This window comes from Gavialis gangeticus, unplaced genomic scaffold (assembly GCF_001723915.1).
Source record: "Gavialis gangeticus isolate Ggan-Ray unplaced genomic scaffold, GavGan_comp1, whole genome shotgun sequence".
NCBI classification, from domain to species: Eukaryota; Metazoa; Chordata; order Crocodylia; family Gavialidae; genus Gavialis; species Gavialis gangeticus.
In genome coordinates this window covers 32,018,485-32,036,900 of record NW_017728996.1, presented here as the reverse complement: position 1 = coordinate 32,036,900, position 18,416 = coordinate 32,018,485, and the positions used below count along the sequence as shown (strand labels likewise).

At 37.6% G+C, this 18,416-nt stretch overlaps 1 protein-coding gene and 1 long non-coding RNA gene across 2 annotated transcripts in view; one reads left to right on the top strand and one right to left on the bottom strand.

Annotated features, from left to right (window-relative positions):
* LOC109288632 overlaps positions 1 to 17,824 on the bottom strand; it is an 18,727-nt gene extending 903 nt beyond the window's left edge. The window contains exon 1 of the long non-coding RNA XR_002095197.1: positions 17,814 to 17,824. This is a non-coding gene — a long non-coding RNA (uncharacterized LOC109288632). The remainder of the gene's footprint in view (positions 1 to 17,813) is intronic.
* PRTG (protogenin) overlaps positions 1 to 18,416 on the top strand; it is a 160,337-nt gene that overhangs the window by 122,147 nt on the left and 19,774 nt on the right. The gene's annotated exons all lie outside the window — the stretch shown is intronic.

Here is an 18,416-nt window from a genome sequence, read left to right as displayed (position 1 = left end):
TGCTTTTTTTTTTTTTTTTTGGTGGACATTCAGTACGTTACTAAGTGTTTATATCCAAAAGACTGTGCAGTTGTCTGTTTGAAGAATGAAGATGGTCACCTGCATATAAATACCGGTGACAGGAACTCCTAAAGCTGAATCTTCATATACAATTTTGAGGAAGCAAATACTTGATGGGAACATTTTTACAAAACAATCATGGGCTAACAAAAATAAAGGCAGGTCAGCTGAAAAAGCAGTCCTGAAGAAACTGTCTTCAAGTTTAATTTTTTTGAAACCTAGGGATATCTTCCGTAGAGGATTCTTCCCTCCCCCAGAATTTTGTGTTGGTTTCCCTGAAGTAATCATTCCCCCCCTTGCAAAAGTTTGTGTATATACTATATTGGTAGTTTTGCCAAGTAAAATGCAGTCTAATAACTGCATTTCTTTTGCATTAAGAGTTCCATGTTGAATCTGACTATCATAGCTAGCAAAAATGTTGATATGACCACAGTACAATTCTATTTAAATAAATCAAGAACCTATGTTCATTTTTGTTAAAGCTCAGCAACCGATGTTTAGTTGAGTTGCTTTTGGGGCTGCAGCCGTGTACACTATATATACTGTATGCATTAGAAGGGCATTATATTTACATTGTTACATAGTGAAATGTGTGTTAATAGTTCAGTAGGTGACCAGGACAAATATTATCATTTATTACTACTGTTTACAGCTGGTCAGTCTAGTGTTTACTCACTCTGATTACAGCCTTAAACTAAACCTTTTATCTGTCAGTTCTCCTGATTATATATAACAGACTTGCTACTATTACTTATCAGCTAAAACATAAGGGATTTGTTGGGTGGGGGGGAGTTGATCTTATTGCACACTGATAAAAACAAAAGGGTCTAGAAGTAGATTGGGAGCATTTAAAAGCACCTTTTCCTCAGCGGTTTGTAACCTCTTGCTTTCCCCAAGGACCATGGTGGTTAAATATATATGTGCTTAACACACCAACCCCCCTCCCAAACAAAACAAACAAAGTTTAGTTGGTATCCACAAATGTAAAGATTACAAATCATTTTACTCAGATTGCAAAACTCATTCTCCCAGAGCCAAATTCAGATGTAGCATAATTGGATGCCACTTCATTGGAACACAATGGAATGGTCATCACTTATGTCAGATCTGAATTTGATGCAGCTTATTTGACTGCTTCTGTATAGCATTGAGTAGGGATGTTATATATCAGCTTGTTTTGAGCGGATTTGTCAAGAAAGGCCAGTTAAACTACCAGTTACCAGTGTTGCATTTTTAGTATACAGTTCACTTGCCACATCATTAAAAGTCGGGCATTTTTACTTTTGCATAATTGTGTGACTATTTCTGTCATATACTAGGTTCCACCACAAATTTTTCTCGAAAAACAAATATATTGTATCATTTTTTTCGTTGGTATCCACAAGTGTATAATTTGAATGATCATCAACTGGTTGGGTTTTTTACTAGTTTGTTTTTAATTATATTGCTGTTAAAGACCCTGACATTTATGGAATAGTTAATATCCAAAGATGTTCCCCTGCATTTTGCAACTGAAAGTAAATTTTTATTTTTATCCGGTTCATTTATAATGGAAAGCTTTAATTAAAGTTTAATGTATTTGTCAATTTTAAATTACGCCATCAGACATTTCAATAATTTACTGGTTTAGCCATCAGTCAACATTAATAGGTTCTAAAATACTGAAAGCTTCGTGAGTAACATATCTGTTACAGTATTGATTAGAGTATTACATGTGACACAACATGACAAACACTCAAAGAAATGAGTACATTCTAGGTTTCTTTGGGCAAAATGGGAAGTCATGGAGTGACTTGAATCTGTCTGAAATGATTAATCTGCCTAAATAAAACACATTTTTTGGGGGGTGGGGTTAAAAGCTGTTACTGCCTTCTCAGATTTTGTGTTCCAAAGATTCTCTGACTTTGTGCTTTGTGTGCAGCTCCTGTAAACATGGCATACAAATCTTCAGTTTGAAATATTTTTCTGTGAAAAAAATCATTCTGCTGGCCTCACACATGCACTGTTTTTTGTTGTAATACATTTTAACTGCCAAAGCTTTTTTTTTAAGAGCTGGGGAAGGTTCTCTTGCATGAAAAATGTACAGAACAGATACTCATTGAACCTCAACACTGAATAAAGATTTACTGTACATTACTGTACTTATACAGCTTCACTTTAAATAGCTAAATAGAGTATTCAGTCCAATTAACTATGCCCCCCTGAGTAGATAGCTGGAGTCTTTAGGAAGAAAGAAGTTCCATTATTTCAAGTGACAATACTTTGTAACAGTCCATAAAATAAAAATGAGAAAATACAGGCTTTGATATATCAATAGCAGAGACTACATTGCATGAGAAATAAGAGGATGGAGAAAGTAAAAGATATGTTCACTCATGGTATGAAAGGCAGTAGTTACCTGCAATGGTGGATTTGTGCTTTTTCCCCACTCTCCCAGCTGCCACTCCAGCTGAAATATCAGATACAGTTGTTTCTTTAGGGACCATGAGTAGCTAAATGTTTAGCAACTGTTTGAAGAACTAGATTAGAAGATGTTGTGAAGCCTTGGAGCTTTGAGGGGAGTGGGAAGGGGGCTGTTTGCAGTGTGGCAGGAGAAAACTGTTTCCTTCAAGTGTTTATATGTAGTATTTCCAGTAGGTGTGAGAGTGAGGAATGTTATGAAGCAAACACTTTTAAGTCAGCATTATTGGGTCTAGAAATTCCAGCTTTAAAAATAAATATGTAAGAGAAGTCAGCATGGAAAAGTTTGCATTCATTGCCTAACAATTCCACTGTATGCAAATAGCTTTCTGGTCAGTTGCTATACTAATATCAAGCAAAGACACAATGACAATCATTTAAAGCCAAAACTAATATATTTCTTGATTCTTTTATACAAGTTGATTGTTTTTTAATTACCCTTTAACTTGAGGGGGTTTTTTAATAGATGTTCAAAAGTATTGAAATATGTGTGTTGGACTATATTTTTAAATCAGTTTAATTTGAAATTGACTACCTTGGTCTTTTGATGAATAAATATTCACCTTTTTTAATACATTGTCTTTGCTTGCTTTCACTCCTTTTCTTTTAAAAGTAATCAGTTGACCTGGTAATAAAGGATGGATGATGTTTCATTATTTTTTGAGAGAATCCTAGTACAACATTTTCTTTTTTATTCCAATGAATCTTAAATATGTGGAGTTCTTTTTTTTTAAAGAGGGGAAGGACTTCTGAATTTGAGGCAAAATTTGTTTAATTCAGTATTTACTGGACCTCATTATTAAAATACTTAAGGCAAAGCAACAGCTCCTTAGAGAAGGCTTAGAGAACTCCTGTTATAGGAAATTAAATCAACATTGTCCATTAATCATATGGTATGTCAACCCCCAGACCTCTCTCGATTGTTCTTGGTGAATGTGAGGAACCATTAGATGTGTGAGGTCTTTAAAGGTCTGAGTAAGTCAAAGGGGAAGAGTTTAAAAAAATGCCACCATTAGCACATGAAAGAGACTTCAGAGTGGACAGAAGAAAACATTTGCTGTATTTGGCCAGTTATTTCTTAATTTTTTCCTTCTTTTTTTTTTTTTTTAACTTCATTTGTTTAACTAAAATCTAGAAGTTCAGTGATATATTTCTCCTCGACTTTTGTTGCTGTCCAGGAATTGATACTTGACTGGTTGTGATAAAGGAGTATAGGAAAGTTAATACCTTGAGTTTGCAAAAAGTCTTGTGTTTGGAGATAAGCAACTCTACTTCTAAGAATAAGGTATTACACTTTCTGAGAATCCTCATGCCTGGAATAATACCTTCTTTACTTCTATAAGTGCTGTAATTAAACATTACATTAACTTTATTTTCTGCATTGGTGAAATACACTATTGTGGAAAAGGAATTATTTTTTTCTGCAGGACCTCCAACTTTTTTTCCTTCAAAAGAGGCCATTTTGACAGATCAGAGGATTCTTTTGCTGTTAGGAAAAATCTTGTTACGGAGTTTCTCTGTAAAATCTTGTTTTCAGCCTAAAACAGATTCATAGAAAGCAAAGACTATTTAATACAATTCTAGAAGTAAGACAAGGGAAATATGTTCCTTGCTTAGCAGAGCACCAAGCATGCTCTCTGAACCACATTTTCTGCCTCAAATGTTCTCATAGTGGAAATTTGAATGCCCAAGGGCACGTCTACATGTGCCAATATGAGGCACATTAGCCATTTTTAAGGCATGTTAAGCATGCAGTTCTACGTGTGTGCCTTTAATATACCTTGAAAATGGCAGTTTTAGGCTATTTGCATGTAAATTTAATACCTGCAAAAGCAGATATCAAATTTAGGCATGAATAGCTAAAGCGCCTTAACACACATGTCGATGTGCTAAAATGTATTAATGCTGTGTATGTTGACTGACTTGGGACTAACTTTAGTCCCAAGTTGGTCTGCACACTGTGTTAATGTGCCTTAGTGTGTACACATATAGATGTGTGCCTAAATTGCCTTAATTTGCATTAGGCAAATGCACATTAAGTTTAGGTGTGCGTAAAAGCATGTGTAGATGCACCCCATATGTGGTAACTGTGTGAGCATACCCACAAAATTGTATTATACATTATAACAGCAAAAACGAAAACAAGCTATAAGACTGAGAAGTGTTCTGTTTGTCTTTATTTAAAATAAACTGTTCAGGTAGCATTTGCTCTGGGAAGTAATTCCTCTATTTTCCTCTCTTGCCTGGATCTGCCTATATTAAGACCAGCACCAACAGAGACCTCTTCCTGTCCAGGGAGATCCAGGGATGGTAGCCAGTGGGGTACAAGCGGCAGTAAATCCTTCCCCTTTCAAACAATTCTGAAATGCTAGTAAAGCTAGGCTCTCTGTGTAAATTCCTTATATTTCTATCCTTATTCATTATTAATACTTTGGACTTTGAAATCCTAATTATTAAATCACTGGGAGAGCTGGGACTAGAATTGCTGATTGAATTGCTGATCTCTAGACTCCCAACCCTGTGGTCTGTGCATCAGAACACACTTCCCCTTTATGGAAGTTTGCTTTCATTAATGGAATTTATAACATGGTTATTCTGTCCGTGAGGTTTAGGGATCATGATCACACCAATCTCTATCATGGAGGTTTGAAATATCATCTGAGAAAAGAGGGTTGAAGTCCTGACAGCTTTTGTTCAAATTGTCTTTGAATAGGCTGTAGAGAAAATACAAGGCAAACACATATTCTGCATGGTAGATGGTCAGCTGTCATTCAGTCTTTCAGTCCCAAGCTCCATTTGCCACATCATCTTAGAACCAAGTAGGTGAAGACCGTAATACATTCATAACCATTGTCAGGATACATTTTATGACACGACTCTTCTGTAACTGAGGATGGGTAGCCTGATTTTATAAGTGATTCATCTTTATCTATGGGAATATTCAAACTGCTTTGACCTTACTTCTGCTAATGTGAGGTACCATGAGTATAGTCCAATGAATAGAACAACACAGGGTAGCCAGTAGATTGTAGTCTGCTCCTTTCTCTGTCACTGGCTTGCAATGTGACCTTGGGTGAGCCACTTAACTTCTTGTCCTTCAGCTTTCATATTTGTTAAATAGAATTCATGATGTTTACTGTTTTGGGTAATACCAATACTTAGTTCTACAAATTAAATAGGCTACCTGAGAGTTAAGTGATCACCTATTTAAATAATCCATCAGCCAGTCTACAAGAGTTGTCAAGTTCCAAGTCTCTAAAGGCTGTGTAAATTTTAAATGCAGAGGTATTAAAGAAAGAGCTGTTTTAATACTATTTTCTTTCATTCAAGCTGTTAAGATATCTAGAATCTAAATCATTCATGCATTGGAAAAGATGAACAGTCAGCTTTGGACTGTGGTTAGCCTCCATATCAGGCTACTTAGATATTTGTTATTTATATCTGCTCTTGCCCATTTACAAAATAACCTCACACAAACAAAAAAAAAGTTGTGGCAAGTATTTTTTCTTGTGGAAACTTGGATGTTGGCCAGGCATTTTAATAAAAACAAAATTTGTTGTAGCAACACATTTTCTAGATTGTATCAAACATAAATTTTCAATAACAAAACCTCAATGTTCAAGCAGGATTTTACAACTTCCCCTAATTCCATTTTATAGGACTGCAAAACACCTTTTAAAAGCAAGAAAGAATTCTTGGACATAGTCTTTGAAAAACTCTGTTCTATTACCAGTGGAACCCCACAGGAGAAATGTTCTCACTCTTTAATATTACTATACTATATACAGTGTATTCTAAGTATGATGATCCACTTCCAAATGTGGAAAATAATACTTTGCTTATAAGGAGCAAAGAAATAGCAGTCTGTGCTGTCTTTTGAAAGAGCAAAGGATTTTCAGAAAGCTTTAGGTACCTTGCAAACCCGTCAGACTGCTCCTGTTGGTGGCTGCTGCTTTGAAAAAAAACAACAAACAATATTAGGGGAAGGATATCAATGCTCAGAGCAAAGCTTAGAGAACCAAAACCATTCTCAGTAAAGAGAAAGTTTTTGTGTTCTAGGAAGCATTAGGGCCACGTTCTAAGATGCTCTGGAAGAACTGAGGCCTTTTATGGGCAAAATTTATTGCTGGGGTAATGTTTTTAAAAGTGTAGCAAAGATTCAGAATTAATTATGTATTTTAATATTTTTAAATTGTGTTTTAAACAGTTATTAGCTGTTTCACTAATTTCACTAAAAGGTATAGAAGCCATGATATTGAGGTGTTCCCTCTTCCATCCCTCCCCTTCTCTCCCCAGTACAAATGCTGTAGCTCAGTGATGCTCAACATTTTGGGTGTGTGGGCCAGATGGGTGGTGGAGGCTATGCCAGAAGTTTGATCAGTCTTGTATGCCTGGATCATGCTCTTGGCTGTCCCCCATGTACCAGGATTGGGCCCTGCATCACCCCCATGTGCTAGGATTTGGCCCTGGGGCTCTGCACCACCCCCATCTGACCCCATGTGTTAAGATTGGGCTCTGGCACCCTGTACCACCCATACGTGGCTTTGTGCACTGGGATTGAACCCCACATGCCTAATCTAGTGTTTGCAGCCACAGCCTGTAGGACTCGCCACAGACCTGTGGGGAATCCTGTGGGATGAATGATACAACATGGGGGACTAGATTTAGCCTGCAAACTGGGGTTGAGTCTGTCTGCTGGAGCTCATTTTATGAGTTAGCCTACAAAAACAGAGTTTAATGATTCTTTAAACAAGGATAAAAAAGTCCTGGTTATTATTCAGGCTAGTATTATCTGTACCAAATTTCACAGTGCTTGAAAATTCCAAGGAAACCATTAAATTATGCATATCAGGCTTCATTTCCAAACGCCGAGTTTCAGTTCTAATGTTCTTTCAATTAGTGTACCCGTGTAGAGTACTACTAGCCCTCTGAATACCACATAAGCTTGCAGCACTGAGTACAGCAATACTACACACTAGAAGGGAGGATGGAGTGCTGTCTGGGGTATTTGTTCTGATCCAGGGGAAGATGGTTAGTTTCTTTTTCTAGAAGTGTCGTATATTGGGATGTTTCTGGATGGAAATGTCAAAATCGAAAAATAATCATATAATGCCAAATAGAGAGGGTATATGACATAAATTGTAACTACAGCACCTCTGGTAAGAAATAAAGAAATAAAACCAGCTAGAGATTCTTACACAGAAACAGGCAGCTAAGGGGATAGAGAGGGAAAAGTAACAGCAGGTGCAGACAGAAATGTAGTTTCCCAGTCAACTCATGGTGCTTTACAGAAACCACCATGAGTTAGACCCATGTTCCCAACCCAACAGACATTAACTGTTGGGTCGGGAGGGTGAGGGATCAAGCTCCAATTTGGAGCCAATCCAGGGAGAGAAGCTGTGTTCTGCAGCCTCTTCCCCCTAGCTCCATGCCCCTCTCCCCCCACCCTCAGTGCTGTCTCACGATGGGAGGGGGAGAAGGCAGTGGAGGGAGGTCTGTGCTGGAGTTTTCCTAGTTTGCACTGGAATGGAGGGGTGGTTGGATTGGAGCCCCCACCTCAGGGGGGCTCCAGTCTATCTGTCCCTCGCTCTGGCACCTCTGGCACCAGCTGGGCAACCCCCTGAATGAGCTCCTTCTGCTCCCTCCCCCCCTCCCATTCTGAAAACAACATCAGAAGCATCAGCCAGCCCTGCTCCTGGCACACAGACACAAGTTAATGAAGACACTACACTTTGGAGCACCTTCATCTGAACCCTCATGTAACAGCGGTTCATCTGGTCACAGGATCAGGCCCTTTAGAAGCTCTTTGCAGCTGTGCATTTGTGTTAAGTCATGGCTGTAGAGCGCTTCCAGGGGCCACATCTGGTGAAAAGTGTCACTCCTGTCTGTGCCTAGGAAGAGTCAGCAGTGTACATATATGGAGGGATGGCCTGCATCATATATCCTGTGTGAGAGTTTGGAAGGTGGAAAGAGTTCCATATCGTAGCACCCATTACCTGCTGACCTGAGGCACAGGGGTGGACTCTGTAAAAGATGGTGGCTGGATTCAGTCCTTCTATGAACGCTGTTATTGTAAATCACTTCGTGGATTTGGCAGTGTGTGCCAAAGTTTCAGGGAGTACTCTGCATTAAAGCCAGGTTGTAAAGGAAACGTGCTGACAGCCCTTCCTGTTAAGTCATTTCTTATTAAGCTGGATTTCACTTCAGCAAATGAAGTATTACAGAGGCCATTGAACGTGGTGTCGCTGGCAAGATGACAGGAATTGCCTGTTGACCTTCTGCACATATCAAGATATGACTAGATCTGTATGAATTTGCTTGTAGCTGCCTTCTTGATTACCACCCTAAAGTTTGCTGAGTTGAAGGGTCAGATTTTCAGTTTTCCTTAACCAGCCTCTGAATTAGCATCTGCAGACTGAGTGTATAAGTGATTGCACATACAAACACATAGCACATTGGGTGCATATGAGGTAGGTAGGTACTCCTAGAACCAACTATTGTGTGACTGATATACATGAGCAGCTGTATGGATGCAGACATGCAGGTTTTGCTTCCACCCGCACACCCCCAACCCATTTGGATTGTACCACTGAAATATTTGCCCTTGGAGATGGAATGTATTGATAACAACAGACAATGCAATATTATAACAGGGTGTTTTATTGTAAAGATCCTGTATTAATTTATTACTTTGTTCTCATATTGTGTCTGATTTGTTTTATCCATAACAATTTGGAAGTGAATGAGTGTGATTTTTTTGCCCATCTAGGGAAGAAGCAAACTCTGCTATTTGTTAGTAGACTACCTGAGATTTTTGTATCCTGTAATCATGATTGCAACAGTAGTACTTAAAGCTTGGGATCTGGGATGAGGGTCACCAAACCACAGATGTTTTTGCAATGAAACTGTGCACCTCCTAGAAAGTCACTGTGGTGCAAGTAATGATAGATGGTGTTTTCATTTAGCTGCACAAAAGGGTCAAAATGGCATGGGGAGCCCATGACAGCCCAACAGAGAAATGTTAGTTCTGAAAGGAAATTTATTTCATAGCTTGAGGGGAAGTTTGGGTGTCATGAATAGATTCCCTTTGTCAGTGTGTAAAAATGTATTGTTTGTAAGATGATGCTGTATGTCAGACAGTCTATATGTGCGATATCATCGCTGTTGCTTAAACAGATGTTAAACCAAATTTTGTGGAGCACTTATTTTCCTATGGTTTAGATGCCTTTTGAGTAAGAATGTTTTCAAATATAAACATCAGGCAAATTTATCTAAAATATTTTTTTCTAAGAACCTGGAGAAGTTGGTTTTCATTGTGGAAATAACTTATTCCTGGATAATTTTCAGCTAATCTGGTAGGATCCTTTTAACTCTAGAGTATCCCTCTTGAAATGCGGGATTAAAGGCATTCGTTTAGTTAGTTTTATCTTGTAATATAATGTTGCTTAGTTCACTAAATATTTCCTCTTTCACTTACACATGCACGCACACAGATATGAATACTTACAGTACTGGACACATTGTGAGTTGGGATCTCGGTACAAATTTGTAATGGAAGTATCTGTGTTAGGAATTTAAGGTAATTAAGGCTCTGCTGGCTCTTCTGGACACTCTTCCTCCTCCTTTCTTCTTTCAAAGATGGCCTCTTTCTACATAATTCCATTAAACTGATTGTACTCAAAGGGGTGGATTTAGGGGCAGTGCTCTCATCTTTCAAAGCAGGACCAATGAGCTATGTTCCTTCCACTGGGCAGCAACAAAAGAAAAGGTCTCCCAGAAGAAAAGCCGAGCACAAAAGATCAAAATTAGGTGTTTGTCCAGGCCTCTGGTATCACTTTCAAGTCAGCTTTTGAGTACGTGAACTGAAATTTCCCCTATGAAGACGCAGATTGAAATATATGACTCAAGCCAGCTAGTATTAGGATATCTATAGTGTTAGTGTGCTGTTAAATTATTGGACAGCACTGTTCCTTCCTGTTTTAAAAGAATGTTTAACTAGTGTAGCACAAACAGGAATTGATTTAAAACACTTTGAAATATACTAGGAGCAATATTATGTGACATTGTTCTGAAGAAAAATCTGGTCAAAGCAAGCTGAAATTCTCTAAATCTGCTTAGACTTTCCAAAAACAAAAAATTAAACTCTTTAAACAGATTCCTCATTTCTGCAGCCTCTAAGGTACCAAAATGCTATACCCAGGGAATTTCCCTCTCCTCTTTTTTGCTGAGATTGCTGATTGTGGGCAGTAGTAGAGGTGATGTTTTTACTGCAAGGGGGTGTGAGGTGTTGTTTGTTCTGAGGCCCTTCAGGGGGATAGAACAAAGCTACAAAAGGGATATGGAGCCTTTTCAGGTTTAGACAAATAAGCGGGAGCCATCCAAAACCGCAGAAACCTACACCATTTAGTTGAATCAACTCACATCTGTCATATGGTCTAGTTTCTACCAAAATAAACTTTTACCATGTTGTAGAAAGAACAAATTGTATATTTTCCCTTTTAGTTACTTGGTTGGTAAAGGAAAACACGAGTATTACAGACAGTCTCTGTTCCATCTTCAATTATCTTTAAATTGATGTGTAAACCATTTGGGATGTGAAATGCTGATAATTTATAATCTTCTGGACTGTCTCAGTCTGAGTATTTTAAAACCCACATTTTAATTGTGTTAATCTAATTAAATCCCACTCTTTTATTTTAAAAACCCCTAAATCTCCCTAAATAACCACATATGAAAACATTTGTAAATATACGTCTCTGTAACGTGTGCAGTGCATCAATAGAATTTTTTTAAAAGTGTAATTAAAGTGTTTAACTATTTTTTTATTTGTTTTAAACATTTGTTCTTATCTAATGCATGGGACTAGAGGAATGTGTAGGTACAGTTTAAAATAATGCAGGTACATGAAATCCAGTGCTAAGTGAACAGCTGCTGTCTGTTGCATATTTTGGAGAAGAACAGTTTTAAAACTTAAAAGTTTGAAGGTGTATTATAATTTGGTGTCATTGATTTGTCTAATACACTGATCTACTTTTTTGCCTTGTGTATCTGAAATATATTTGCTTATTTTTCTAATAAGTTTCTTCTGTATTTACATTGCTTCGCTTCAAAAGTGCATTTTTCAGGATAGTATTTCTCACTGCTCTTCCTTTCCCACCCTTCCCCCTTAATAATTCCCCTGGACCTCTGTTGCTTGGAGCAGACTTTGGCTAGCCCCAGATTTGATGTCAAAGGCCATGACCCAGGTGTCACAGCAGCCCATGCTGCTGGCCTCTTCTCTGAATAATTATCTGGAGTTTATTGTGTTGAAGGGACAGGCTTGGGGGCAGTGCAGTCACCCTGGAAGGCTAGACCAATGAGCTATCCAGCCAGACCACTATACAACAATGGACCTGTAGGTTCCACAAAAAACCCAGCAACACAAAAGATTAAATTAAAAATGGACATTTGGCCAGATAAGTTTTTGTAGTTAAACTTAACTGCCAACAATTTTTCTGCCTTCCATGTGCAATAACATTTCAGTTTCTTTTTTTTTAAATAAAAGGAACCAAATCTGGAGGGAGAGAGAGAGAGAGAGAGAGAGAGAGAGAGAGAGAGAGAGAGAGTGTGTGTGTGTGTGTGTGTGTGTGTGTAAAGCTCAACAGCAGGTTTCAATCCTATGCAATCATAATTATGGAACAAATAAAGGAAAAAATCTGTCATTTCCATATACCAAGAAATTCATTTCTTTCCAGTGTGTCAGAGTAGTGAGATGTTCAGAGCAGTCAGGTACAGAAGAATGTCCAGCGTCTGGATTTAATGAGTCAATAATAAATGGTACTAAAATGCCCTATTTTCTTTGAGTCCCCTTATCTGGTTCTGTCCCTAAACAGGATTTTTTTTTTTTTAAATCTTAAATCCAGCTGTGGAGTGCTCTTTCTCCTCTTAGCCCTTTTATCTGTATTGAATGAAAGCCTGCTGGAGGTGGACTTGCTGTTCTGAAAAAAAAAAAAGTTCTTTCATGGTCCTGACCTCGGATTCTTTCTTAATTTTATCTAGCCCTGACCTGTTGGCTCTGCTCTGGCTCCTTTCAAGGCCTTTGGAGCTTCACAAACATGCAGCAGCTGAAAGAAACAATGACAGGGTTTTTAAGGGCTACAATATTATACTCTCTTGTAACCTCGACTAAATAGTCCGTAAACAGATGCTTTCTATGATGCATTTGCCAAAAAGCCAAATTTTGGCTGCTTTAACATTAGCAAGCACAGCTCTAAAACCTTTGATTTAAAAGAGTAATTTTTTCTTTCAGTATTAGCTCCAAATCAATGAATATTTGCTTTGCGATGTGTCAATGTGTCTGTTGTACAAAACAGTCTTGGATATTCTTCCCATATGTTCGTCACTTTCCAGCCTGGGCACTTGTAGGTATGTTTAGAATAAATTAATCTTGTGAAAACAAGAGGATTTACTAAAACTGCAATAAAACATACGGAGTTCTTGGGACCTTTTCTTTGATTCAGAGGATAGTGTTAAAGCATGGTTGAGAACTGCAAATTTTTGTTCCTGATGCATGTTTTTTTAATTTTTTTTTATTTAGAGTTTTACAGATGCATATACTGGAATAACTAATTCTTATAATGACATTTCTTTATTGAAAATATGGAACTGAATTAAGTGCTGCAGAAACTTGTTCTTGGTTACCTTTTCCTTGTTTTGTTTATGCAAACTTTATAGTTTAAAAATCAAATGATTTACATTTTAAGTTTTATGAGTTGCAGAGAGGGTATAAGAAAACCTCAGTACAGATACCTCTTACTCACTGCCAATACTCTGTCTAGCAGTGTTTTCATTGGAAGTGCATGATGACACCATCTGGCAGTCATGAGGTATAACTTCACCAGATGGAACCAACCTGTGCTGGGGAGATGTTCCTTCCTCTCCCCATGTTGCCCTTACCACAGGGAGAAACAGCTACAAAACAAAGGACATCTTTTTCCTTTTTCAAAATGACAGTAACTGTTACTGCAATCACTTTATATCCCAGCAAGAAGGCTGATTTCAGCTTCTGATTTAGAGTCCAATTAAAAGAACAACAATTTATAGTATTATAGAACAATGTTAGATCATCTTGTATATTTTTCTTTACTTGCCACTGTGTTTTAGAAAGTGTGGAACTAAGTGAAGAGATAGTAATTTTATTCATCCTAAAGAATTTTATAATCTGCTCTGTGTGGTGCAAGGTAGCTCCAGTACACTTCTAGGTATTAATGTCCTGCTTATGTCCAGGAATAGCATTTTTTAAGTAAAGCATCCGCTTTTGGAACTGGATATCGGTTTGAGAATTGGGCTGTTTGGGCATGTCCAGAAGAGTGTGCACATGTGGTTTGCGGAGCCTCAGAGCTGTTTGAAGTACTGCAGACTGCACACGGTGAATGTGCAAGCATTTGCTCTGCTGCTAATTTGAAGCCTGGCACCAGAATTTGACAGTGGGAGATCCCAGTGTCAAATAAGCCACAGAAAAAAAAGAGCAGCATGGTGCATGGGGCATCAGCATGTGCCACCAGAAATGGAGTCTGGCCGGCCAAAGCCATACTTTCCAAGCTCAAACCAGCTGGATCGGTGCCATTGTTGCCCTGGGAGACCCCCAGAACCCCAGATAGGACTGCTGGGGTCAGCACAGGTGCCACTTGGGAATATTTGCCTTCCTACCCCACTTGGTACAGTTTGCCCTGCACCAAACCAAACAAATTTGTGCCACTGCTATTTTTGCTGTGGCAAAAGCACACCCCTGCATATGGGAACGCGCCCTATATGCTTAAATAAAATGTTTAGCTGCTTCCACTAGCCATATGTATAGCCTAAGAATTTTATATTTAATCTGGTCTTCTAAAGGTTTGGACAAAAAGAAAAGAAATCCACTTAGAACAGGTTTTCTTCTACATCCCACTGGGATGACTTGTTTGTCCTGTGTAGTACTTTATTTTGGCAGCAGTTGGCATCACTGAAAGTGATTTGCTGGAAGATTTGGTAGACGCAGAGTTGATGTCACTAGTTGCAAGTATTTAAGTTAACTGTGAACTGTCTAAAGAAGCATGGCAAATGCTAGAATAAAAAATTGCCACAAAGTCAAATCTTCTGTTTTTACTATTTGTTTTGAGGGAAAAAAGGAAATCTACAATAATGCTTCTCTCATCTTCCTATGGAATGCAGTGATGTTCTGTGGAAATGGGAGCTGTTTTATTATTGCATTAACATTCAGTGCTGAAACTTCAGAATCACTTTATCTGAAACACTAAACATATATGGGGCACTTAGTGCAGGGAAAATACACTTCTCTGGAGTCAGATATTTTTATCAAATGTACCTGATTTTTGATGGCTTGGTTTATAACAGTAATGACAATATAGTGTGTGTGTGGGTATGTTAAGTAATTATGACCTGCACTGCTATAATTACATCTCTGGGATCTAGAGATAATAAAATAGAGGAGTTAAAATTTGTTACCAGGACTTTTATAAAGAAAAATAGTTCCTTTCAATAGCCTTTTCTGGTTGTAACCTATATTTTAGGAACATGTCCAGTTAAATGTTTATTTAAGTGAATGTAATTTAGTTCTGTACTTGTGGAACCCATTCAGCTGCTGAGAAAGAGAATACTCCCCCTAGTGTCTGATTGGTGGAAGAAACATTAAAGTTTTCTTAGTTGACTGCAATTATTTATGGGAAAATAAATGACATCGGAGAATACCGAATTATACTGAACTGCAGAGTCTTATAGGCTGTTGGTAGGATTTTTGTAGGATAGGCGAAACAGTAATATTTTTAGAGCATTGAAAGTAAATCTTTATCTTGAATACTGAATAGATGTGTTAGGATCTTGCCAGCTTCTTGTTTCATAGGAATACTGTGTGTGTGTGTGTGTGTGTGCGCGTGTGCGCGCGTGCGCATGCACACAATAGTTTACGCCTGTGGTTAAATTTATAGTTGAGTGTTGGCATTTGTTGGCCACATCAGATAAAACTATGGTCATGTTTATACTAAGATCACTCCAGCTACTCCAAATTCCAGTTGCTACCTGCTTCATAATATCTTAGAATCATAGAATCAATGAGTTGGAAGGGACCTAGACCGATCATCTAGCCCGACCCCCTGCCATGGGCAGGAAGGAGCACTGGGGGTGGCAGGGGTCATAAAACCCCAGCCAGTTGCCTATCCAGTCTTCTCTTTGCAATCTCTAATTTATTCACTAAGGTAATGAGTTTTGGAAGTCCTCTTGCAGCAAAGCTAGTGAATTAATATTAGATAATTTGTTTACAACTTAACAAAAGCACAGTGCTGGTCTCTTACTGTACGTAAGGTGTATAGTTTGGGGTACATTTAATCAATTGACTTATTTATATTTAAGTAATAACAATAAAGATGTCCATAAAAAGATGCTACAGGTACCCTGACATTTATTTACTTAATCTCACAACACATGATAAAGCCAGCAACAGTGAAAAAACAAATGTTCAACAAAAACAAAGTAACTCAGTTCAGCCAGCCAGTAAATCAACTGCAAAATACCCATTTGCCTCATCTCCAGGACTAGACCTTCTGCCTTTATCAAAAACCAGTAAAACTGACTTTCTAGAATTAGTTGAAACAGTACATAGCACAGATGTAGAATTAGGGGTTTTCAGATTTTAAATCAATTAAGGTACTGAATATTGTGTTAAGTAAAGTGAATACCAGAGTCCAGTTGTTGCTGAACAGCAGCAGTCTTTTGTGGCAGAGATATTCTGTTCCCTTGTCTGTAAGCTTGAATGGTGGCCTCTCTGGGTTCTTCCTTGATTTCTGTGACTATGAAGCCTGCAGTTGCTGTCTAATGCACATAGATGGCATATACTAAAGTTCAGATTGTCAGGCTCTTGGGTGGCCTTGCCATCACCAATCTTTTAACAATGATTTATATATAAATTATTCAGGATATCTATACTGGATAAAGATAATGCAAATGCCTAGGTTTGTTTTTTTGTTTAAAGATCTGTATGGAAAATGTTTGATCCAATTGATGAACTGCCAGATGAAAATGTTTATGCCAAGACTGTATTGGGATTGCCACCTAGGATTGGATCACATCAAGGCAGTAAATCAGTCTAATAAATAAAAGCTTTAATAGTCTGTGTACAAACTACTTCAGAACAAAAATATATTTCCTCCTTCATAATATTGGTTGGGTACATTTATTTCCTTAATTTTTCCGAGCCACAAGAAGATCTTCTATATAATAGCATAACTTTTTTTTCCCCATATCATAAACCTTTTAAGAATGTTTATGCAAATATTGCCTGAATTGGATTTGCATCAATATTATGAGAATAATTTGTAAATATGTTTTAAAGTGTTTTCTTCAGCTGTCCAATACAGTTTCCTATTCCACCTTTTAATTTCTTTACTCTTGGGCTCCGTAATTTTTAGGTGCCTTCAGATCAGTCCAGAATATATAATCTTTGGTTGTGAGAGGCTATATTGCCAATATGTGCTCCATTGGCCATGGAAACAATAAATACACAACAGTTTGGTGAACTTTTTCTACATGGACTTTGGCTTCAATTTTTGCTAAGAATTGAACCATGTAATAATTATGTTCTGTACAGAGGTCTGCTTTTAAATGGTGGAGACAATTCAGAGTGTTTCTCATGTCAGTAGAAAGCAGATGCATGTGGTGCTATAGAAAATTAATGTTCTTTATTTTGCAGCTTTTCACATTATACATATGTAAGATTGACTGTATTGAATATTGTGCTTTTACTTGGTGTACTGACCTAATCCAGACACTTTTATTTTGCAAAATATGATTAAAAATTAGCTTTTACTTGAAGACGCACAGAAAAATACCCAGTAATGTGTTTAGGAGTAAAACATTTTCCTCCCTCCCCACCTTATTAAGTGTTAATGAGGAATTCAGGTTTAAAAAACGAAACAAAACAGTGAGTATAAACAGACCTCACAGGCTCATTCAGCTCAGCAGGGCATTAGACCTTAGCTATTCTTCATTTCACAGTAAAGATGATCAGTTCTGGGTGACCACTTTCAAAGGGCACAAGGCGTTTTTGAAGGTGCTGGGCAGGATGATAAATTGTTGTGTCTGTCATCCTGTGATTTGCGGAAATGCAGCAGGGGTCTCCTCTGGAGGAACTTGTAAAGGAAAAATAGACTGTGACACTTGGTCAGTTGGATGCCACTTGTTTATATGGAATCTTTTTAAAACCCTGCCAAGTAGTATAAGAATTCAGGAGTTTTTTAAGAACAGTTGGAAAAATCAGTTAACACAAGCCACTTCAAAAGACAAAAAAAGTCATTCTGAAGGCCTTTTTTTAAAAAAAGTTCTGCTTACCTTTCTAAAGTTTTTGTACTTAGCTTCAACTTGAAGCAGAAGAGCTAAAATAACATATGCTGGTGTTTCTAACCTAGTTAGCAGCAGGAACCCTGGAAAACCAAAGATGCTATGTCTTTTAGATTCAGTGCTTAATTTTGCAGCCCTGAGAAGTTTGATTGGATTGGAAGATTGGATTTGATGCACCCAAAATTTGGGGAGCTTCTTAGGTTTACCCCTCTTTCATTGTTAGTCCTATTTTTTTAAAGTAGTATGGCTTTTCAAATGCTCAGCTGTTTTCTTCATTTATGATTTATTTTTGAGATCTGAAAAAGTGATATCTGAAGTAGCATTTCACTTCATCAGTTTATTTGGTTAAAAAAAATTGAAGCAACCTTTTGTGCTAATAGCAGCACTTAGATCATTAAATACTAGTAACATTTTAAAATATGATTTAGTTTTTGCAATTTCATTGTTGCACTATATTCTGCCTGGACAATGAAAATAGGCTGTATGCTTTCACTTTTACTTGTTCTTTTGCACTGATCTGATTCAAAGGC